This window comes from Castanea sativa, chromosome 2 (assembly GCF_040712315.1).
Source record: "Castanea sativa cultivar Marrone di Chiusa Pesio chromosome 2, ASM4071231v1".
NCBI classification, from domain to species: domain Eukaryota; kingdom Viridiplantae; phylum Streptophyta; class Magnoliopsida; order Fagales; family Fagaceae; genus Castanea; species Castanea sativa.
The window spans coordinates 30922830-30947687 of NC_134014.1; the positions used below are offsets into that span (position 1 = coordinate 30922830).

The window sequence follows — 24858 nt, forward strand, 5'->3', positions numbered from 1 at the left end:
GGTCTAGGAGGGTCCTGCAATCAAAAATTATATAGAAGCCAAGTCCAGTGCATGAAATCATATGACGTTTGCCAATTTATAATAAGAGCAGAGTTAATATCTAGATTTGTAAAACTTGATTCTTGATTCCCATGCTAGATGAAGTTCCTCCCTAACAGTCCATAATTCTGCAGAATAATTAGTTGAAAAACCAATGTGAAGAGAAATTCCTTTGATCCATCTACCCAGGTTACTTCTTCTAATAACACCCCCCCCCCCCCCCCCCACCCCAACACTTCCTAAATCAGACCCTTTTTGGTGATATTTTTCTGAATACTCTTAAAGTTTGGTTCCAAAGTGGAGGTGGGGCTTAAACACTGCACGATAATCTTGGGGAACTATGGAATAATCTCTCCCTCTCTGTAACTGAGGAGAGAGATGTTGTGGTCATAGAAGAAGGGTTGTTAGAGAAAACAAATAACATAGGACGACATTGTACATTGGCAAATTGATGACACGCAAGTCATTCAATTCATAGGCAATGAATGCCACGTAGAAGAATCTATGAAAACCCTCAAATGGAATGCAAAAAAGAAATTTGGGCGACCATTTGTTCATATTTGAGTTTAATGAATTGTTCGACAAGGAGATCATTCTTTCAAACAGACCCCTAGTCTTTTGATCTAGGAGACACAATCAATGGAGCTGTGCAGATCCTGTTTACAAAAGCATCTTTTTGGATCCAAGTCCATAATCTTCCACTGAAAGGTACGATGGTCAAAATTGCTAAAGCATATTGGCACTTCAATAGGGACATTGAGGGAGATAAATGTGCCAGAAGCAAAAATAGGGTGTTATCTCTATATTAGGGTGATAGTTGACGTTACAAAGCTTTTACACAGAGGAAAAATAGTGCTTCTTGGAAAGCCTCAACTAGTTTAGGTTTCTTTCAAATATGAAAAGCTTCCAATTTTAGTTGGAGACAAGAATTTCCTTCAACATAGATGACACTGGAAAATTACACAACAAAAGCGTCCGAGTAGACCAACAAGGTAGTGACTCTGGTGAATAGTAATGAAAAGGTAGATTTGAGGTGAGGCACCGATCATATATTACGTATCAAGAGGTAAATATTACAATTATAATTTAGCTACAAGATTTGAGCAAGATAGATCATATACGAATTTCAAGGTAATTAATATGGCAAAAAGTCGATTTCCAAACAAAGTTGACTGTAAAAAGGAAAAACAAAAAATCTAAAAACAAATAAATATCAAGCCAAAGAACATGTAGCAGTTCTTAAAGGTTTTTTTTTTTTTCATTTGAAATATGAGGAAAAATATTCTCATTTATCAAGAACAATAATTCACAGATGATTCTACATGAAATTAACAAGACAACACACAGTCAAATTACAATTACTAATTTACTATAATGCTATAAGGGACATATTGTTATGTATTGGCATATTTGAGTCAAAACGTATTTTACATGTATTTAAGTCTTAGTTTTTGTGTGGTTACAAACACGTTCAAGTGTTATAAATTGAAAATACAAGATTGCTCAAGAAAAGTTGTTAGAACAGGACTTTGATACCTCTTGATACCTATCGATTTATCGAGAATAAATGAATCTTGATATTTGGCTTGACACCTCTCGAACTATCGAATTATTGTAAAATTGAACAGTAATTTATGTTTCTGCCCACAATAACTTGACCTGTCTTAGAATTCGTGCAATAGGGTTCTAGAACATATAAAAGGATATTTTATGACAATCATCATATTCACAAAGAGACACACACATAACTGGAATTGCGGCAACATTCTCTACATCTAGGGTTTTGTACCTAGCTACTACTGGTTTATCAAAGCGTGATTCAAAGAACATTTCAAAAGCTACATCAATCAAGCAATTGTTATGTGTTAGTCACGAATAGGAGATTTGTGCAAAAGAGAAATCTTTTAAAGAAGTGTTTTACTTGGCTACTATTGTAGGTAAGTACTTTGGGATAAAGTAAGATTCTTTATACTTTTAACCTCAATTCTTATTTAGTGGATTCTTTGGGGGTGGTGACCTAAAACTCACTAGGTGGGGTTTTTTTTGCGAAAGTTTTCCCTATCGTAATCAAATTATCATGTCAAACTTTATTTTTCGTTGCACTTAACTTTAGTTTGATGATTTGCTTATGCCTTAATTGGTTTTACATGTAATTTAGACTAGTTAATCAATTTTGGTAATTGGTTAATTAATTGAGGTCAATATGTTTAGCCCAACAAGTGCAATATAATAGCACAAATTCTTTATCCGCAAACTGACAAGAGTAGAGTTTGTAAATCTATTATATAGTTGTTTCTCAAAAAAAAAAAAAAAAACTATTATATAGTTAAAAAACTCACATCCATGCACCTCAGTCTAAACTACAAATCTCACAAATTTTTGAGTTTGTGAAGCAGGGTAGAGTTGGTAATTTAATTTTTGTAATTAATGGATTTTGGTATTTTTATTTAATTTTTAGAATTTTAGGTTTAAGGTTATTATTTTCTTAATTTTAGATGTTTTTAATTTTGTTTTAGTCAAATTGGAGTCAAATTATGGTAGGATATCAAGTTGGATCTCTTCTAGAATATTTTGCCTTACAAATCAAGTTTTTTGTATCTTTTAAAATGGCCGCAAAGGCTATAAATGAAAATTGAAGTTCAATATTCAGTATAATAAAACTTTAGAGTTTAGTCTCTTTATTGTTTTGGTGGATTTCAGTAACTCTTCTTGTGGATTCAGGTAACTCTTATGAATTCAAGGTTATTTTCCTAAAGCAAATGTGATTTGCTTCTTGCGGCTTTCCACTTGCATCAATCAGTGGCACCTGAACTTTGTTCTTATCCTGGTCTGATGATTAATATACATGACGATAACAAATGTGATGATGGAAAGATTATAGGACAAGTTCTCAAGAACGAATTCCATCAACTTAAACCCCCCCTCCCCCCCCCCCCAAAAAAAAACCTACACGGATTACGTGAACAACAAACATTCGCTACCTTATTGCTAGGAAATTGCCCCACAACAATGCTAATCAATCTAATTTAGATGATTTCCTAAATACAACAAAAATCCATTCTTTGATGTAAAGATATGTAGGTTGAATTTATTGATTGGATTCTTGATTTGAAGGAAGAATTTAATTATTAGAAGATTTGCAAGGAAGAAAAAGTATGGCTTGTGTCCAATAAATTAGACACTGATGCGGTCGAATGGCGGGATAACATACAAATTGATAGAAAGCTTTTGTTAGGATATGTGCCCTTAAATCCTATTGTATGATGCTATGTATGATATTATGTATGACATGATGTATAACTTAATATTGTCATTAATAGAGTTGTTTTATTTTTATCTAAAATAATGGTAACATGAATATTTGGACATTATCATATAGTTTTTGAGATGCATAGTATGTGATTTATGTGATTTAGTTACAGAAGATATAAGTCACAAGTTCTTTGTAAATTCAGAATTTATAGTTCATAGTCGATGATGAAATTGGGCATTTCATTTGCGAAGACTATAACATGTCGACTAAGATGATTTGGCTTGATCATGGAAGTGGAGACTTCTAGTTGATATGTTGATATGTTTTAAGAGTTAAGACATATTGAACTGGACCACTGTGAGATTTATTATTCTCCTAACGACTGTCAAATGAATAATAAATCTCACGACTTCTATTTGCATGAACTCTTAATCTTGAGAGAATAATGGACTTGATCATGAGGTGTGGGTTGCTTTGATATATCAGGAGTGAGATCTAAAGTGACGTTCAAAACCTCAGTATGTTGGGCAGCCACATTTAGTGTTGATGGAACATATATTCTCAAGATAATATTCATAGTCTCTTGACGGAGATATAAAATATTCATTTGAGATAAGTTTAATGGGTTTAGTTATTCAGAGTGTTAAGCCTAACTACTTTGGTAAGAAATTACTAAAGTATATATTTATGAAATTGGATTTCATAAATATATGATGAATAACTTTAAAGGATTAAACCAGGTACTCAAGGATAAGATGTAGTAATTTACAAAGTGGCAGTCTACATTTATGACTTTGTGTTACTACGAATATTTTATGAAGGGGTTGCATGTACAATAAAGTCTTGGGATATAATTTATTAATAAGGCCTAGAGTGCAATTATATATATATAGTGGTATTAAGTATAATTAATGGTAACTTTGGACTTGTCAAGAGTTGACGGAAAAGCTTAAGGCCCATTGAAGCTAGTGTCTTATTGGTCTCTTTTAGTCCCACTCCAAGCCACACACTAAAGCCCAATTGAAAATGCCCAATAGACCAGCCCAATTAGATAATCAGTTAGTTATAAAGGGAGAAATATACAGAATTTTTTATTAAGAAATAAGAAATGGTGTGTATGTGAGAGTGAGACACTCTTTCATTCTCCCTTTGAAAACTGATTGAGAGACCACACATCTTGGGCGTAGAGTGGAATTGGAGTGAAGATTAAAAGTGTTCCCAAGTGCTTCTAATCTTTGTTTTGAATTTCTCCACATCAAGGTACGCTATCTTGTTCTTAAATTCTGAAATTTATATAGTGCACGTTATCAATCATGAATGAAATAGATCATTGTTTGTTGCTTCTGCTATGTGGTTTGTATGAGATACAAAACCAGTTTTTTCCAACAGCTTCAAGGTAAGGATACAATTCATTGTTGGCAGAGAATGAAAAAAGTGTTGATTGATTTTAGGTTTCCTCATGATTATTATGATATATTACATTATACACCTATTGATTATAGATCTGTAAATTCATATGAAGAGAAATATGTTCAAAGTATTATAAGTCAACCACAAAATCAAGATTATCACATCTAAGTTCATGTTTCAAGAGAAGATAAAGGTATGCGGGTCAACAATACAACACCAATTTTAAAGAAAATAAAATGGTTGGAAAATATCAAGTTTTACCATAACAAGTTGAAAATTTTTATGAAGATAATTTGCATGAAACTTATTTTGAAGTCAAAGAGGAAATGGGGATTTTCTTCTGAAATTAATAAAGATTATAATGAAGCAAAAAAAAAATCATGAGGCAAAAATGGTAGAGAAAATTGTCAAAGATCTCAATTAAATCAAATCAGATAATTGCAAAGCTTAAGATTATACTATTTTAGTGGAGGACAACACTTCAAATTTTATTGATTTATTAGGGTTGAAAGATTTGATTAGATGGTAAACTCTTGTTTCGTAAATCTTGTTATTTTCATGAAGACCAAGGAAAGAGAATTTCAAGTTGCTGAATTGATGAATTGCAAATTTGGAAAAAAGAAAAAATGCTTGAAATATTCAAAATATTTGTTCACTAGGTATGAAAGGTTTCGAATCTCGAATATTATCTCAAGACAAGTTTTTTTTTTTCAAGTGGAGGAGTATGATGTAGAATAGAATCTACAGTTTACTTTTGTTATTTATTGTTTTTGGCATTTTTATGTAATTTTTGGAACTTATAGGTTTAGGGTTATTATTTCCTTGATTTTAGGTGCTTTTAATGCTTTTCTAGTTAAATTAGAGTCCTATTATGCTAGGGTATCAAGTAGGATCTATTTATGAATATTTTTACTTGCTAATCAAGTTTTATGGAGCCTTTAAATTGGCTCTAAAGTATGTAAGCAAAAATTGAAGTTCAATATTGAATTTAATAAAATTTTAGAGTTTGAGGCCGGATTTGGGTAATTAAAATCTCTCCCTTGTGTGGAGATCTCTCTCTCTCGTGCAAGCACGAGGTTCTCCCTCCCTCGGCCTAGAGCGAAGGGTATTGTTTTGCTTTTTTACTACGAACATGGCTGATAAGGTGGTTGACAAAATGGAGAAAATGAAGCTAACATTAGAAGAAGAAGAAATTATAGCTATATCTGACGAAGGAATATTAGAAGCTATTGAGAGTTGTAATCTGAGTCTGATTGGAAAATTCCTAACGTGTAAGCCTTTTAATAAGATGGCAGCAAAGAATACAAAAAGGAGGGCCTGGGGATTAGATGATTCCAAGCAGATCTTAGAAGTGGGGCTGAATTTGTTCCAATTTAAGTTCCAATCTGAATTTGAGATGGATAGGATTTTGAGAGGTGGTCCTTGGTCGTTTGATAATCAACTTCTCATGCTACAAAAATAGAAGAAAGGAATGACTGTGGGAAATATACAAATGGATACAGCTTTGCTCTAGGTTCAAATATGGGGTGGTCCTTTTGACATGATTTCTCCCCAGGTTGCAAAAGAAGCTGGGAGCAGATTGAGTGAGGTTGAAGAGGTGGAATGGAAAATAAGGAAGGATGAAATCAATTTTTTTATGAGAGTTAGGGTGGCATTACCAATACCGAAGCCTCTTAGAAGAGGAGGGTTTATTGTTGGCTCAGATGGTGAGCATTCTTGGGTGTCATTTAAATACAAGAGGCTACCCATATTCTGCCATTATTGTGGGATATTAGGAAATGATCTGAAACACTATGTAGCAAACTATGCAGCGGAGAAAAATGGTGGACGTATAAAGTATCAATACAGAGATTTCCTAAGGGTAGTAGGGGGTCGTGCAAGGGCTTTAGCTAGTCAACACACTAGTCCCACGTCCAATACAAAGGAGGGTACAGGCAGTGGTCTAATATAGAGTTCTGTTCTGATGGTGCCAAATCTGAGGATAGTGGAGGCAGCAAGGGAGATAGGTCTAGAAAATCCTAGGAATGATGATAAGGATCATGCCGAGAATCCAGGGATTGATACAGAAATCATGCATATTGATGGAGTGGATTACACTGGCCATGCTAACGTGAAGGATAGTAACTCTATGGTAGTGAGTTCAAGCCCAGAAATAATGCAAACTTTTAATGGTAATGTTGAACTGAATACAAGTCTTAGGGAGGAATTATTCTTCCTCAAAATAGATGAGGGGCAAGCAGAATACAAGTCAAATGAAGTTAGAAGTCACGTATTATCCTCTTATGATAAACCCACAGAGGAATCTGGGCCATCTACTTCAAATCCCAAAAATACGTGGACTCGTATCAATAGGATGGACTTTGGCCTTGGTAGATTAGCTAAGGCAATTACGTTATCAGCACTTGGGAAGAAAGACCTGAGGGATAATGCTAGCGGGCAGAATGAAGAACAGGAGAACAAAAGAGGAAAAGTGGACTGCCACCCTTGCCAGAAGCAATGAGGCTGATAAGCTGGAACTGTCAAGGGCTTGAGAACCCTTGGACAAGTAGAAGTCTACGCAAGATTGTGAGGGAACAAGCTCCCACAGTCTGTTTTCTTATGAAGACAAAACTGGACAAGGATGGATTCGAGAATTTGTATGGCAATCTTCCTTTTCAGAATAAGATTATTGTTAAGCATCCTAATTCTAGTGGAGGGTTAGCACTTTTGTGGGAAAATATTGTAAATTTGGAGATTATTGATTATACTACAAACCATGTTTTGGCTATGGTAACAGAGGAGGATGGATTCAAATGGTTCTTGACTTGATTTTATGGATGGCTGAAAGCACAACAGAAGGAAAAATCATGGGATTTACTAGAATACTTGAAGACTTTTGCGGTTGGACCCTGGCTAGTCATAGGGGACTTTAATGCATTCTTACATTCTTCGGAAAAGAAAAGTAGAAAACCACCACAAAAATCACAGGTTGAATCTTTTAGGGAAGCTTTGGAGTCTTGCTAACTTCAAGATCTTGGATTCAAGGGATATCCATTTACATGGAATAATAAGAGACCGGGGGAAGCAAATACAAAGATCAGATTGGATAGAGCCGTGGCTAATAAATATTGGATAGGGAAATTTCAAATGAGTACAATTACACATTTATCAGCACATGCATCGGATCACTTACCAATCATGCTACAAGTATAGTCATTTGTTCAACAAAGGCAGAGACAGGAGAGAGGATTTAAATTTGTGGAATCATGGCTGCTGTTGAATGATTGTGAAGATATAGTAAAGGAAGTATGGGGCAGAGAGGCCGATGATCCATAGGGATTAGTCTCAATGAAGAAGAAAATACAAATATGTGGAGCTGAATTAACGAGATGGGGCTCGGCAAGAACTGACCTGGATGAAGCAACTATTAAAGAAATTCAAAAAAAGTTGGACATATTGCATGAATCTGAGGTGACTGATACCAACAAAGCCAAATACTTGGAGTTGAGTAAAAGATGGATGAGCTTCTCCAAAAGCAAAAAATTTACTAGGCTCAACGGTCTAAAATTTCATAGTTGAAGCATGGTGACAAAAATACTAAGTTTTTTCATTCCAAAGCAACACAAAGGAGGAGGAAAAATCATATTTGGGGTATTCAAAATGCTCAAGGGCAATGGGTGGAGGATCTAGAAGAGGTGGTGGAGGTAGCTTTTGACAGTCTTTTTCATGCATGAGCAAGTGATCAGATGGAGGAGTGCATGAATGCTGTTCCAAATATGGTGACTGAAGATATGCAGGAGGTCTTGTCTAGTGAGTTTACTACAGAAGAAGTCAAAGTGGCCTTATTCCAAATGGGACCTACAAAGGCTCCAAGACCTGATGATATGAATGCCCTTTTTCTATCAAAAATTTTGGCACATAGTGGGTGATGATTTTGTTTTTGCTGGTTTGGACTTTTTAAATAATAGTAACATGTTACCTAAGATAAATCACACAAACATTGTTTTTATTCCTAAAGTGAAATACCCAGAATAATTGTCTGATTTTAGACCAATAAGTTTATGTAATGTGATTTACAAAATTATCTCCAAAGTTTTGGCAAATAGATTGAAACATGTACTCCCACACATTATCTTGCCTACTCAAAATGCCTTTGTACCAAGGAGATTGATCACAGTTAATGTATTGGTGGCCTATGAGACATTACATATAATGCATGCTAGGAAGAAGGGCAAGAAAGGGACTTTGGCATTGAAATTAGATATCAGCAAGGCTTATGACCGAGTTGAATGGCAGTTTCTTCAGGGGATTATGGAAAAGATGGGCTTCCCAGCACTGTGGATAGAGAGTGTGATGAGTTGTGTCACTACTCCATCCTTCTCTATTTTGGTGAATGAAAAATATTATGGTATGATACATCCATAAAGAGGAATATGCCAAGGAGATCCACTATCACCATATCTATTTCTCTTATGTACAGAAGGCTTCACTGCTCTATTGGCAAAAGCAGAATTGGAAGGGAGGATAAAAGGAGTTTCTATCTGTAGAGGAGCACCCAGAGTCACTAATTTACTGTTTACAGATGATTCTTTGTTGTTTTGTCAGGCTATACAGACTGAAGGGGAGGCTATAGTGGAGATCCTCCAAACATATGCAAAGGCTTCAAGGCAAAGAATAAATTTGGAGAAATCTTCAATTTATTTTAGCAGTAATACAACAGGTTGTTAGAGGCAACAGATTCTGCAGATTTTGGGAGTCAAGAAGGTGGAGAGGTTTGAATCTTATTTAGGGCTACCAACCTTGATTGGATGGGCTAAGTACCACAGTTTTTTCTTATCTGAAATATGGAAGAAACTGCAAGGATGGAAAGGCATGTTGTTATCTAAAGCTAGAAAAGAGACTCTTGAAAAAGCAGTGGCTCAATCTATACCCACATACACTATGAGTGTTTTCCAACTTCCTTTGAAACTATGTGATGAATTGGGTCACTTGTGTGCCAAATTTTGGTGGGGAAAAGTAGGTAATGAAAGCAAAATTCATTGGAAGAATTGGGATAAGTTATCAACTTCAAAAATGGAGGGTAGTATGGGATTTCGGGATTTAAGAGATTTTAATTTAGCTATGTTGGCTAAACAAGGTTGGAGAATGATTCAAGGTAATGGTTCATTGTTATAAAAGTGCTTCAAAGCAAGGTACTTCCCTCGGTCCTCTTTCTTGATGCTAAAGAATCACCAGGTTGTTCTTATGTGTGGAAAAGTTTGATGGCTGCATTACCTATCCTTAGATCGGGTTACTGCTGGAGGGTAGGCAATGGGTGTTCAATAAGTGTACTAGGATATAGATGGATCCCCAATCACCCCACAAACAAAGTTCTTCATCCAATTCATGAGTTGTTTGATGAGTTAGCTGTTTCAAAATTGATTAATCTGGAGCTGCATGCATGGAGAAGTGATATGATTATGTCAATGTTCCATAGAGAAGATGCCGAAGCAATCTGCAAAATTGCCCTGAGTTGAAGAGATGTCTTTGACCCTATCATCTGGATGTACAATAAAAATGGGAAGTTTTCTATTAAATTAGCATATAAGGTAGCAAGAAGGATTCAAGGAAATGGAGATAGGGCAGAATCTTCAAGAGGCTGTGTTGGGAAAAAGATTTGGCCGGTATTGTGGAAACTTCGAATCCCAAATAAAATCAAAGTCTTTAGGTGGAGGGCATGCCATGATATTTTTCCCACAAGCTTCAATCTATCAAGGCAACAGATCATCATTGAGGATAAATTTCCAATCTATACTAGGGAATCGGAGTCAACCATTCATGTATTATGGAAGTGTGCTGTGGTGCAAGATATCTGGGCAGGAAGTATTTTGAAACTGCAAATGGGTGTTCAGGATTTTAGGATATGATATAGCTGATGAAGCATCTGCTGGACAGATTAACGATAGAGGAGATGGAGCTGTTTTGGATTCAATCATGGATTATATGAAACCAACGAAATTGTGTGGTGTATGGAGGGAAATTGAAGGACCCGACTAGCTTGAATAAGAGAGCAGATGAGTAGCTTGAGGATTATAAACATTCTCAAACGCAATTGGCAGTGAGTCCGATGGAGCAAGCCAGCAATGAGGTTTGGCAACCACCTCCACCATCTGTCTACAAGCTAAATTTTGCTGCTGCAGCCTTTTCGGGGTTGGAGAAATCTGGTGTAGGAGCAATAGTTCGCAATGATAAGGGTGAGGTTATGGCGGCAATGACTGCCAGTGGGCCAAAGGTAGATACAAGTGAGGAAGTAGAACTTCTTGCATACAGAAGGTCCCTTAAGTTCGTTGTGGATGCTGGGTTCACAAGATTGATAAGTGAAGGAGATAATATCAATGTGATACAAGTTATTTCTTCATCCTTGGCTAACCATTCATTCCTAGGTAATGTGGTGGATAATATTCGTCATTTAATCCATGGTTTACAGTAGGCTACGACTAGCAAGATTAGGAGGGAGGGTAATAAGGTAGCACATGTTCTTGCATAACATGCTAGGAATTTAGATGATGATTTGTATTGGATGGAGGATTCCCCTCCACCAGCATTGGAAGCCTTGTATCATGATGCTTTATTATTATGATTGAATGAATGAATGAATGAATGATCCTTTCTCAAAAAATAAAATAAAATTTTAGAGTTTTATCTTTTTATTTTATTCTAGTAAATCTCCTTGTGCATTTACGTTTACTTTTCCCTCAAGCAAACGTGATTTGCTTCTTGTGACTTTTTGTTTGCGTCAATTTATAAATCCGTTAGATAGTTAAAAAAATATTTAAAAACACACACACCAAAGAAACCCAAATTTATACATCTTTATCCAAACCAAATCAAACACCCGAATCTCTCATTAATCTTTACATCAAACTAACCGTACAATAATAATACTAACCCAAATAAAGCTCTCAAGAGTTTGTAGCGTCGATGTAATTGGGTCAAAGCTTCTTGTAGGTTTGGATAGGAGAACAACATCGACAGCGGCGGTGACAATATGAGAGAGGGGTTCTCATATATGGAAAAATAAGGGTTTTTTTTTTTAACGTGATAATTTTTTTTTTTATTAAGGATATACATGGTATTACATGACTTTTTTTTTTAGATCTAGCATTTTTTTTAAGGTAATATTTCTTTAGAAGAGTTGATGAATTTAGAAACTGTATAGGGTAATTTGCATATTTCCAATCAACCAATGGGGACAATGCACGGTTTTATAGTTTAGGAAGAGATTGAAGTTGATTCAATAGTTAAGGGAAAAAAGTGCAAATAAACCCCCCCCCCCCCTCCTCTTTAATAGGTAGAAAATGAGAGTGGGAGAAGTAGGGTTCAAACCACAGATATAGAAAACTACAAACAAGGTGGGGTGGCTGCGACTATTGAACTATGACTTGAACCCGAGATGAGACGAATGACTGGTGATTCTAGAATTGGATTAAAATATTTTAGAAGCCAGAAAGTGCAACTTAAATGGAAAGCAAAATAAGAAAGCTGCCCACTGTCTAATAAGACATCCTGCAAGTAGATGATGCGTAAGTTTGGATCAAGGATGCACCAAACTTCTTGATTAGCATAGTTACAATCTACTAGCAAGTAGCAGTTGAATGAATAAAAATCTTCCAAACTTTTCATTTAAAAAAAGAAAAAAAAATCTGATTATAAAGAAAAAGTGGTCTTACATGGATTTCATCCCAAATGCCTGTTCATCTATAAGAAGGGCAACACATTTTTTCTTGATCATTCTAAGCAGTGTCAAATAATTATTAACTCTTGCAATTAGCACTTAGATAAAAATTGATCCTGGAATTTCATATTTTGTAAAGGTGATCAGTAAATTCGTCACTTTTTTTCCCCTGAAAAACTCACAATCTGATGGATAAGTAAATATAAGTTTACATGAGTACTAAACAGAAGCCACAAATCCGTATCCCATTGTAAGACGTTTACGCAAGAAGTCATTATTAAATCTTAGCTTAAAATTTACTTTTGCACTGTGATTTCTCGCCATATTCATAAACCCATAATTGTTAAATCATTAAAACCCTACTTATAGACCCATTAGTAACGAAATGATGGACTGCTTAGAAGTTCAATGCCGAGCGGCCAGACATATTCAGAAGATTGAAAACCTTCCAGTAGCAATGCCAAAAAAAGCATGGTTACTATACTTATTATTGTTAGATATATTATAGCGCAAGTGGCTCAAACCAATTGTGGGCCCATGTATTTGTAAATCAAGCAATTTAACATTTAATTAGTCTAGAGTTAGTCAATATTCTCTAGTCATTATATTGGTAATTGTAAACTGAAATGCTAGAATATGTAGTCATTAAAGACTTAAGCATCGTAGACATAAGCTATTAGATTAAACCACATAAGCTTTTGTGTGTACTATCTCTTTCATGCTTCTGTCTATCGTTCAATCATCACACACAATCATACAACAACTTTGATGGATATGTCGCATGATCTTCAGTGTATTACAATGACTACAAAACCGATGGTTGGTATATCCATCCAATTTATTACCACTAGCAGTACCTTGATGTTTGTTTATGATTATTATTTCGACAACTTTAAGGTGTCAATTAAGAAAAGAGTAGTTGCTTTCTTTATCATGGTCTGATACCCAAATAACAGGGCAAGGGACAATCCCATCTTTTAGAAGTTTAGATTATAAAAAATAAAAATAAAATAAAATTATTCTGTCATTATTATGACAAAAGTGCCCCTTCCTTTTTTTTTCCTTTGGTACACGAAGTGGCCCTTGCCAATAGTGCTATACGGCATGCCACCAAAGGTGACATTTCAAACCAAATAATGCAAACTTTAGATGATCTGGAATTTGTTTAAAAGTTCAAGGTAGATCCTCTTTTCCCATGCTCTCTCTAACTCTAAATGCCCAAAATATATATTAGGTGCCAACCCTACAGTTCCCAACCAACTGCCCTCCAAGTTCATTGATGTATATAAAAAAACATGGTTGTACTTTGGCACATGTAAGCACATGCAATAGCTTAAAGGCAGAAGGGAGCTAATATATATATATATATATATATATGATCTATATTTCTCCATCAACTTTATGCTACAACATTAATGGCATAAAATCTATCGATAAAGGATGCAAGTAATTAAAGGGAAACTGACCCTCCTTAACATTCTATCATCATCATCATCATCATCATCATCATCATCTTCTTCTTCTTCTTCTTCTTCTCTCTTAGATACATTATAATTTGAAATTTATGTTCTCTTTACTCAATAATAATTGTTTTTTTATCATTAGGTCAATACATTAATTGGTTTCTTCTTTAAATACGCGGAATTCAAGCCTAAGTCATTTATTCCAAAATAAAATATTTTATTGTTGAGATATATATCTAAAAGTTTGGAACCCACTCAATATCCTACCTTTCCTTACGGTGAATATATTGGCATAGATTATAAATTTAATCCCACTGAATATCCTACCTTTCCTTATGGTGAATATATTGACATATATTATAAATTTAATGGTAAAAAGAAAATTGACTGCATAAAATGAAGTTTTTTCATAAAATAAAAAAAAAAATAAAAAAAGCCTCTTCTAGGCACCAATTTGATGGCTAATTTGGGTTTAAATTTGGTTTCCTAATACCCCAACTCACACTGATAAAATTTAGGGTAAAAAATTTTGATAAAAAAATTCCTAAAGTTTGGATCAATTTCAAACCCCATGCACCATCGATTTAGTGTTATTGTCCAAGAGGTATTAGAATTTAAAAATGGCAAAATAGACACATCCGTCTCACTTTTGTCAATAATAATATAATAAATAAAAATTATTTAATAATATAATCAATAAAAAAAAAAATTGAATTCAAAACCTACTTCTTCTTTTTAAATAAACATAGCACTTTTTACAAACCAAGAAGAGAAACAAATCAAGAACCAGTTGAAATAAAAAAAGAAGAACTATAAAATGTCATGACCAACAATCTCAAAAATAAAAGGAGGAGTTTTTCTCTAACTATATGATTTCGGATTCAATAAATTGGGCATGATGTGATAGTTTATGGGTGTTGGTGCAAGCGCCCGCGACATTCCCTTTTGGGGAGTGCGCCTTAGCCTAGGGTGGATCATGGAGGAGGGTGTAAATGGAGTCGCTACAAGCTTGATGTATTTGGGGGCCTAAGGCGAAACTAACATTGAGACCTTATATATATATGACTTTAGAAAAATTAACTATTACTTAAACTCTATTATCTTGTTTTATATACAAATATATTACTAATTAAAATGAATCACGTAAAATTTAAAAAAAAATCATATAGACACAAAAAATTTGACAAAACTTTTCACATCTATTATTGTGGTAGATTAATAGTAGTAAGTAAAAGAATGATGTTAGTGGTGGACCTAAGTAAGAACTAGTAAAAGTTTGCCAACTCAACTATTGTGAAAAATGTTGTGAACTTTTCTTTTATTGTGTATTGCTCTCTTTTTTATTTTTTGAGAAGTGCTCCATTCACAATATTTTTCACAACAAATCCTGAGTGTTAAATTGTTACTAATACCAATATGAACCTACTACTAGAATTATTTTTTTGCCATCAATAATGGCCTGTAACAATTTGCTACTTAAGATTTTTTGTAAAAATTTTGTGAAAAATGTTATGGACGTAACATTTTTCTCCATATTTTTTCTTGTCTTTCATTTGATTAAAAAAAATTTATTTTATTTGTTAGCTAATATTTAGGCTTAATTAATTTAAAAAATAAACTATTGGTTAAAATTTGGGTGTCTTTTTTTACTTGGGGCCTTAAGCGACCACATCAACTGCATCTACAATAGGGGCGGTACTAGTTTAGGTCTAAGAACCATAAATATAGCGCCCTTGTGGAATGATTGATTTTTACTAGGGCATGTGTCCAGAGATTAGGTATGAGGATGGGAAGGTTTTAGACACCCAACCCCACCCAACCCCTGGGTCGACCTCACTCATTGTGTTCCAAGTCTTAATCTCATTAAAGGCAAATTTAACACGTTATTCTATCTTTCATACACACCAACATGCATCTAAAAGTGTTGAGAAATTTAGACCTTGATTGAGAGAATTAACAAGTTTTAAAACCAAGTTGTTAATTAGATTTATTATGCATAAAACTTGTTAAAACAAACAAACATCAATATCATGTCAAAACTAAGTGCAGCGGAAAAATAAATAAGACAAGATATGATGATCTAGGAAAACCAATGAAACTAACCAGTTTCACAGTAAAAAACCTGGGGGGAAACCTTCCCGAAATGCAATTCACTATAGTAAAGAGAAGCTTCAGATCTAGTACAAAATATTTGTCCCTAGACTCTACAATCCCCGTAGATGAACTCACAGCAGAAACCTTCTACCGCTTCAGAACCTCTGAACTCTTCAATATATGAACGCCACCCTTTGATGCACGGATCCCAGTATGTGACTCACTCTTTTGCACGAATCCCAGTACGTGACTCACTCACCAACTTGAGAAAGAAGAATGTTGGCTACAAAGTTCTTCACTTCATCAACAATGAAGATCAAGAAGCACTTGGTTACAAAACCCTAAGGCGCAAAAGACGCAGTAACTTCTTTCTGAGAGAATAAGGCTTCGGTCACCTTTTGCATATATTCTCCTTGTATTCTCTTATTCTCTTATGTGACGGCCTCTAAAAATAAGCCTTATATATGCATAGGGTTGTGAGAAAAGAACCCCTACACAAATACAAAAGCCTGGCCCAAAAATCAGATCTGAAAATTCTGATTTCCGTAACCTCGATAGATACCTTGATAGATAGCAGGTGTCGAGCCTCATTAAATCTCGATAGATAGCTATTTGTCGAGCAGGTGTCTAGCAGGTGTCCAGCTTTAGTAAACACATTTTCTTCACAAGTTTCTTGGTCCAATCTTCATGGCTTTAATACTAAACTTGAACAACATGTTCTTTGAGTATTAAACACATCTTAGATCTACCCAAATACAAGTAAAGTGCGTTTTGTCAAAGGATTAGCCAACTATATAAAATATGTCCTTAAAAAAAAGCAAACAATATGACATAATCATTCCCAAGCCTAGTATTCATCTATCATGGCATTTAAACATACATCACCAAAGGCAGAAACATCTCAAGGCAGATTTGAACAAGAAGATCTAAACATACAAACATCAAAACTCATGGTATTCAACCAAGCATTTTAGGCAACTTATATTCAAACACTCGAATGCATGTTCATACATTTTATGCATGACCTACCTCGCTTACCTCACTGCAACATAGCACATATGCATCAATGCATGTTCAGATTCATATACATGTTCATGGTATTCAAACAATCTAAAACCCTAGAAAGCATCAAAAGGATAAAACAAAACAAAACAAAACAGAAAGACAAATTCTCAAAGATATGAAAACTAGGTTAAATAGAGGCTAAACATATAGAAGAAAACAAAGAAAAACCAAATAGAAGTGAATCAGGATTTCTGTGCATAAGTATGTGTGTGCATCCCAATTAAGCATGCATAAAACATGCACATGCGTACACGCCCAAAACCCTAACCAGAAAACAAAACAAAAAGCAAAGAAAGCAGGGAAACCTAACAACCTAGCATGCTTTTAAAATAAACACGAAGTAAATCTAAACTAAACAAACATGTTATACACACATAAACATATATACAAACAACCACATCAAATAAAAAAGTGAAGAGCCAAAGTTAGAACCTAATCACTAGAACTCATTAGAGCTTAATTTTGACTGTTCCCCTTAGTCAATCTATTCACAACCAAATCAAAATAGGTTTGAAAACTTTAGAACTAAAAGACCAAGACCAAAAAAGGTCCTAGTTAAATATAACTTAACTTAAGGATATATAGTTTTTGAAAAACTCACTCTTTGATTCACTATTTTCCAGTGAATCTTGCCTTTTTTCGTCTATTTTCTGCTTGTTTGAAAAAGTTCCTTTTATGGCTTTTTATAGTGGTAAAATAGGGGTGTAGGGTGACCCTTAGACGATGTGAGATTCGTTCCAAACCAGAATTAAGTGCAAAAAGCTTTCCTTACATAGTTTCTAGAATCCTAACTATGTACTATATCCGTGTATGTGCATGCCATAAACTTTCCAGACGATATGGGATTTGTTCCAAACTAAAATTAAGTGCAAAAGGCTTTCTTTACATAGTTTCTGGAACCCTAGCTGCGTACGTATACCCGGACATGCATGCGCATGGCATAAGCATCCGTACGCATGGCTTGAGTATACGTACGCATACGTGTGTATACGTACGCACACTTAGGGTTTCCTGTAGCTTTTCTTTTCCAAAAATAGTTTATTTCTTCCAAATATAAGTTTATATTTTCCACAAATATTTCATCAAGTCAATTTCATTAGATTGAGCCCTAGACCAACCTTGGGCCTTAGAGTACTTATATCATTGAGGAACGGGGGCTCGAGTCGTAAGGGATACAAAATGAGGTGTCTACAATGGGCAGCATGGTTTGCTTCTCGCCTTACGTGCATAAAAGATTATGGCCCTAAGGAAGCTGCTTCTACTTTCATATCTTCAATCACTAAATCACTATCCACTATCACATTCTGAAAACAAATTTCAACTGCAAAGCACACTCCTCTTCTCACTACCAAAGCTTCAATGGTGTCCACATCACAGACTTTAGGAAGTACTTCTAAGAGAGCAGCCATTACATCCCCATTGCAATCTCTAATCACTGATCCAATGCGACCTCGTCAAGGTTCCTTAAAGAGAGCTCCATCCACATTGAGTTTGTACTAGCCTTGGGGGGGTGCCTTCCACTTCCACTCTTTTTTTATTTTTGATATCCTGTTGGGGATTTGTTTTTGACCAATTGGAAATCAACCAATTGGTCAAAAAAAATTATTTCTCTATTATCTTCATACCATTTTATTTCTCTCTTACTGTAATACTATTGACCACAATCAGCCTTCACCAAAGGCCCATAAACCAACCTACAAAATCCATTGAATTTCAAACAATGTTGATTAGGGCTGTCCAGCGGGTAAAAGACCCGATCAACCCGTCCGAATCCGACCGACCCGAGGCCCAACGGGTGGACCCGAAGTCCATGGTGGTTCGGATTCGGGTCCCCCTCTAATAAAACCCGAAAAATCGGTTCGGGTGGCGGGTTAAGGGGTTAAATACCCGCATAATCCGACCCGACCGATAGTTAAGTGAAAAAAAAAATATATATATATATATATACATGCAGTCAGTCAATAGACCCGTGAAGTCTGAAGCTTGGGAAAGTGGGTTGATTGGACTATTCAAAGAAGACTACTTCAGTGACTTGTTAAGACCTACACGGCAGGTGATGGGACAAAAAGCTGAAGTGCAGATAGTGGTAAAGCTCCTAAAACCACTTGCTCCCACGGTTTTGAACTTTTGAAAATGCCAAACATTACTTCAAGTTTCAACTTTCCACGCATAGAGAGCTGAGAGTCTGAGAGAAGTTCCACACTTCCACGGTTCCACCACACAAACACAATCTCCTTTACCTTGGTCCTTGAATCCCTGATGAGTCATGGCCTCAAAAAAAAAATCTGCTGAACTTCAATCTCTGATCACTGAAGATTTGGAGCGGCCAAACAGCTACACAAGCACAGCACTTCAAATCAAAAAAAAATTTCACTTCCCCATGCCTCTACTCTTAGGGTTTCAAGACTCTACCATCTCCATGGTCCATGGTCCAATCTCGGCTACACCGGCCTACATAGAGTCACAGACACAGTACACTCCAAGAGTTCAAGTGGAGTCTCGGGCCTCTCTCGGCTACACTTCCCCATGCCCAAGTCTCGGCTACTCTCTCTTAAGTCTCAAGCTCAACCCTCATCAGACCCATAAGTCTCGGCTACTTCCCCATGCCCAAGTCTCGACTACTCTCTCTTAACACTTCACAAAGTTCAAATCAAAACCCAAATCAAACACATACTCGGCTCACTCTCTCTTAAGTCTCAAGCTCAACCCTCATCTCTCTCTTTTATAAATTGGTCAAGTTTGAGTTCTTTTTTCTTTCTGCTTTCTAGTCTCTACTGATTTCAAAATTTGTCTTTATTTTTTGAAACAAACCAAGTCCTTTACTCCTTCCTTTACATCAAACTATCAAAGGTTCAAAATTTTTATAGTTTCTGCACTCCATGTGTCTTCTCAGCCTCTCTGTCTCGGCTTCCTAGTCTCAGATCAGGTAATTTTTTCCCCTTTTCATCCCTCTTTTTCTGTATCTTGTGTTTGTGAATCTGTGATATGGATTTTTAATCTGTGATATGAATCTGTGATATGTATCCTGTCTCGGCTCACTCTTTGTTTTTTTTTTTCTTTGTTATAAAATTTTAACCTTTTAATTACTAGGAATGTGAGTTTTAATTACCTTGCTTTGTGTTGTTATGAATCCGGTTGGGAAGTTGATGTTTGTTACTCTGTTTGGTTGTTGCTTTTTTTTTATGTAACTGAGTATATTTATGGATTTTTAATCTTTTTTAATTGGGGTGTTAGTTTTAAATACTTTGCTTCTATGTATAATTGAATAGAACCAAACAAATGGCGAATTGTAAGAAGGGTTGAGAGCAAGTGAATGGATATGAAGAGTGTCAAAGGAGAACCAAATAATGCAATTTTGTTTTTGAGTAGTAGAAAAGAATCTCTAACTAGTCTATGGCTGACCCCAAAATTTTACCACTAAGGATCGGTTGGTGTTTTAGTAGTGATAGTAGAAACGAAATCATGGCAGTTAGTTACTAGCATGTTATCAATGGAGACGAGAAACATAGAATGTTAAGCTTTTGATTCCTTAAGAAAACAAATAACTGAAACTAGCATATAGCATTGGAAGAGGAAGAGGAAGAGGATACAGATTCCTAAGCTACGAGATACAGACACAGACAAAGAAGTAGTAGTAGTAGAAGTAGAGCATATATGATTATGAAGAAGAGAGGTGCTTACCTTACCTTAATAATAAATGAGAGCTTTTTTGTATCATAAGTCCATAACTTTCACGGAGGCAAGAGGCGAGTGAGAATGAATTGCTTTTGCTGCCTTTCCTCCCAATTCCTGGCCTCCCTACTTGCCCCGCCTTATCGTTGCTCTGGGATTTAATGTGTTAATTCAGATGGACGTTTTTTAATTTGTCACTAATTAATTTGTCACTATTTATATTTATAAAAAAAAAAAGTTTCAACTTTTAACATTGTATTGATTGGAACTTATTATAACTAATTGATTGTTTGTTGATTTGTTATAACTTTGAGAGTTGAAGGTATGGATTATATGTTGAACAAGTGTTTCATGTGCTTTGTGTTGTGGGGGTTATGGTAGAGAAAGCTTAATTGGGGTCATTTTTTTTGCTTTAGAGGACAAGCTGAGAAGGAGTTTAAGGTTAAAGTTGAAGCAATTGGACGTGTTCAGCATAAGAATTTAGTGAGGTTGCTCGGTCAGTGTGCTGAAGGTGCTCATAGGTATTTCGATATTTAGTTACATCCTGTCCCTCTTATCTTTATTGTTTATGGATATAAAAACTTTTGCCAAGGACAATTTCTTTCAAATGCTTATAGTTATATAAGTGCTTAGTTTTGTTTTGACTCTTAAACATGCATGTAATTTAAAATGAAATCATGAAGTGCTATGTAATATACCTTGATACAGAACACTAAGTGTCAAATGAAATCAATACTTGTGAAGACAATACTTATGCATAATAATATTTCTTATTCTACAAAGGTGTAGTGTATGTGACTTTGCCCTTCTAAGAGGTCAACTACAATGATCTTTCTTAGGAATAGTTTATTATGGTTGTTTTCTAATGCTTAAATTTGATGTCTTTAGGCTATGGAAATCTCTAGTGATGCACCCCCTTCCCAAACAATACCCGCTGCCCAAGTTGATCCTACTGTCCAAGCTGAACCTGTGGCCACTCCAACCAGTGCTGAGGCACTTCCACCTAACCCTAAGGATAAAACCAAGGTGTGTGAGGCAGTTGTTCATTGTGGTAGTAATAGGAAAAAGTCTAGTGCTTGGGATCATTTTGAAAAAATAAAGATTAGTGAGGGTCAATTTAAGGCTGTTTGCCATTATTGCAAAAAAACTTATCGTGCTAATAGTAAGGGACATGGTACTACTAATTTATTGAATCATACACCAAAATGTGTTAAGAACCCTTATAGAGTTTCACTTAAAGGGCAACAAACCTTTGCATTTGAACCCAAGGGGGAAGGGTTTCAGCTTGTACCATCAGCCTTTACTGTTGAGGCTTCTAGGAAGGCACTTGCTGAAATGATTATAATAGATGAGTTGCCATTTAGGCTAGTTGAAGGGTATGGGTTTCAAAAATATTCAACAACCTTACAACCTAAGTTGCAAATTAGGGAAATTCCATCTCACAACCGTAGCTAGGGATGTGATTGGCATTTATGGTGTTGAGAGAGAGAAACTAAGGGAAGCCTTGAAAGGTCGTAGGGTGTGCCTTACTACGGACACATGGACTAGTATTCAAAATCTGAATTATATGTCCCTCACATGTCATTTTATTGATGATGATTGGAACTTGCATAAGAGGATTCTGAATTTTTGTCAAGTGGAGGACCATAGGGGGGAGACTATAGGTAGGAAGATTGAGATGTGTTTGCGTGAGTGGGGTGTTGATGGCATATTCACCTTAACAGTGGATAATGCTTCCTCTAATGGCACTACCATTAAATTTTTACAAACAGTGACTAAAGATTGGAAGGGGACTGTTTTAGAACATGAGTTCTTGCACATGAGGTGTTGTGCACATATTCTAAATCTGATTGTGGGAGATGGTTTGAAAGAAATTGATGCGTCCATTGCTAGGGTGCGTGAAGCGGTGAGGTATGTGAAGTCCTCACCAAATAGAAATCAAATTTTTAGGAGTTTTATGGAGAGATTAGGAGTTGAGTCCAAGTGTTTACTAAGTCTTGATGTACCTACTAGGTGGAACTCTACCTATCTCATGTTAGATACTGCTGAAAAATTTGAGAAAGTGTTCCTAAGAATGGACTTTGAAGATGATAGCTATTGTTCGTACTTTTTGAACAAGGAAAATAGTGGTGGGTTGGGAGCTCCTTATGGGGTTGATTTTAAAAATTGTAGGACATTTGTGGGTTTCTTGAAGCTTTTTTACAATGCAACAAAAAAGTTTTCCGGTTCATTGTATGTTACTTCAAATACCTTCTTTGATGAGATGTTTGTGATTCAAGAGAATATTGCTCATTTAATTAAATCTGAAAATCTTCTCTTGAAAAACATGGCAACTAAAATGGAAGCTAAATTTGAAAAGTACTGGGGGAAAGGGGATAAAATTAATCAGCTTTTGTATGTGGCTGTGGTTCTTGATCCGAGGAAGAAAATGAGGTTTTTGAAGTTTTCTTTTTCTGAAATTTATGGGGAGTCAGTGGCTGATGAGATGGTTGATTTAGTGAGGAAGACCATGGATAGGTTGTATGATGTTTACTCTAGGGTTGATTCGCCAAATGGGGTAGTACCAAGTGAGAATGAGAGGACACACATGGAAGGTGATACAATTGGTGGTAGTGATCCATATGCGATGGTTAATTCACGATATGAGCGGTTTTTAGAGGCTGAGAAGTCTGTAGGGTGTAGCAATGAGATTGAAAGATATTTGGCTGAAAATTGTAAGAGTAGAAGGGATGTGAAGTTTGAGATTTTGGGGTGGTGGAAAGCCAATTCAGATAGGTACCAAGTGCTGTCCAAAATGACTAGGGATGTGGCCGTACCGTTTCTCAGCTTGCTTCTGAATCATCATTTAGTACCGGAGGGCGCATACTTGATCCATTTAGAAGTTCACTCTCCCCTCTTATGGTTCAAAATCTTGTTTGTGCTCAAAACTGGCTACAAGCCCATGTCCCAATTTCTTTTCGCAAGTTAAAGGACGAGGTTGAGGTCTTGGAGGATGAATTTCATGAATTAGGTAATATGTTTAACTTCCAAACTGCTAGTCTATTAAGTGTTATTAAATGTGTCATATATTTGAGCAAAATTTAATCCATTGTCTCAATTTTTTTCTTTTCCAGTTTTAAATCAAGCAACAACAGCAGCAAGTTTTAGTTCCTGCTCAAGCAAAGGTGGTACTCGTACCACTATTAGTATTGATGAATGATCACAGATTGGGTATGTTTCTGCCCTTGTAATTTTTGTTCATATGATCCTTCCCTTTTGGTTATTCTGTAGCTAAATATTTTTTTCCCCATTGTATTGTAGGAGGAAGGAATGTCGCATTTTGTAAAGGAGGCAGTTTTTTTGGATATATTTTGAAGTTTTTTGGTAGCTTTTCTAATTATACATGAACTTGTCTTGCTTATAAAAAGGAAAACTTAGCATCAGTGTAGGATTTCCTTTTTATAAGTTATGGACTTGTGAACTATAGATAATAGAGTAGTTCTTTATTGCTTTAGGAAAGCTTTTCTTGGAAATACTTAATAGTATTTCATAATTGTAACTAATTATATATACTACTGGGAATATTGCCTAATGCTTTGGTAGTTTACTGCCTTATCTGCTGCCTCAATGGCTTTATATATATATATGGAATTATGAAGATATGGAGTATTTTTAGTAATGCTGGCTACTGTGTGATTCTGGATATTTGTTTGATGTATAGAATGGTTGGTAGATCTGTGTTTCAGATTGATAGATTGATGAGTAACAGGTGGTAACAATTTGGAAAATATGGAAAATATTTTAGTAACAGGTGTTTCAGATTGGTGCTGTGCCTTAAAGGCTTGGACAATTTGGAAAATATTTGTTATTATGTGTGGATGAGTAACAGGTGGTAACAATGCTACTTAGTATTAATTTGGAAAATATTTGTTATAATTTGGAAAATATTTGTTTGATTGATGCTTAGGTTTATAATGTTGTTGATGTTTAACAGTTTCCAGGATTATTTGTTTGATTGATGCCTAGGTTTATAATGCTATTGATGTTTTAACAGTTCCCAGGTTTTACTTTTGTATATTTTTGTTCACAAATGCAATACTGTTCTGGCCAAATTCATACAGATGTAAGGAGTATAAATCTGGAGTTTTGGTCAATAATTGAAGGCCCAATTTAAAAGAAATTAAGTAAAA

General features: G+C 35.4%; 1 pseudogene; it reads left to right on the top strand.

Annotated features, from left to right (window-relative positions):
• The first annotated feature begins 21580 nt into the window (after positions 1 to 21580).
• Positions 21581 to 23888, top strand: LOC142626317 (zinc finger BED domain-containing protein RICESLEEPER 2-like; annotated as a pseudogene).
• Positions 23889 to 24858: the final 970 nt, after the last annotated feature.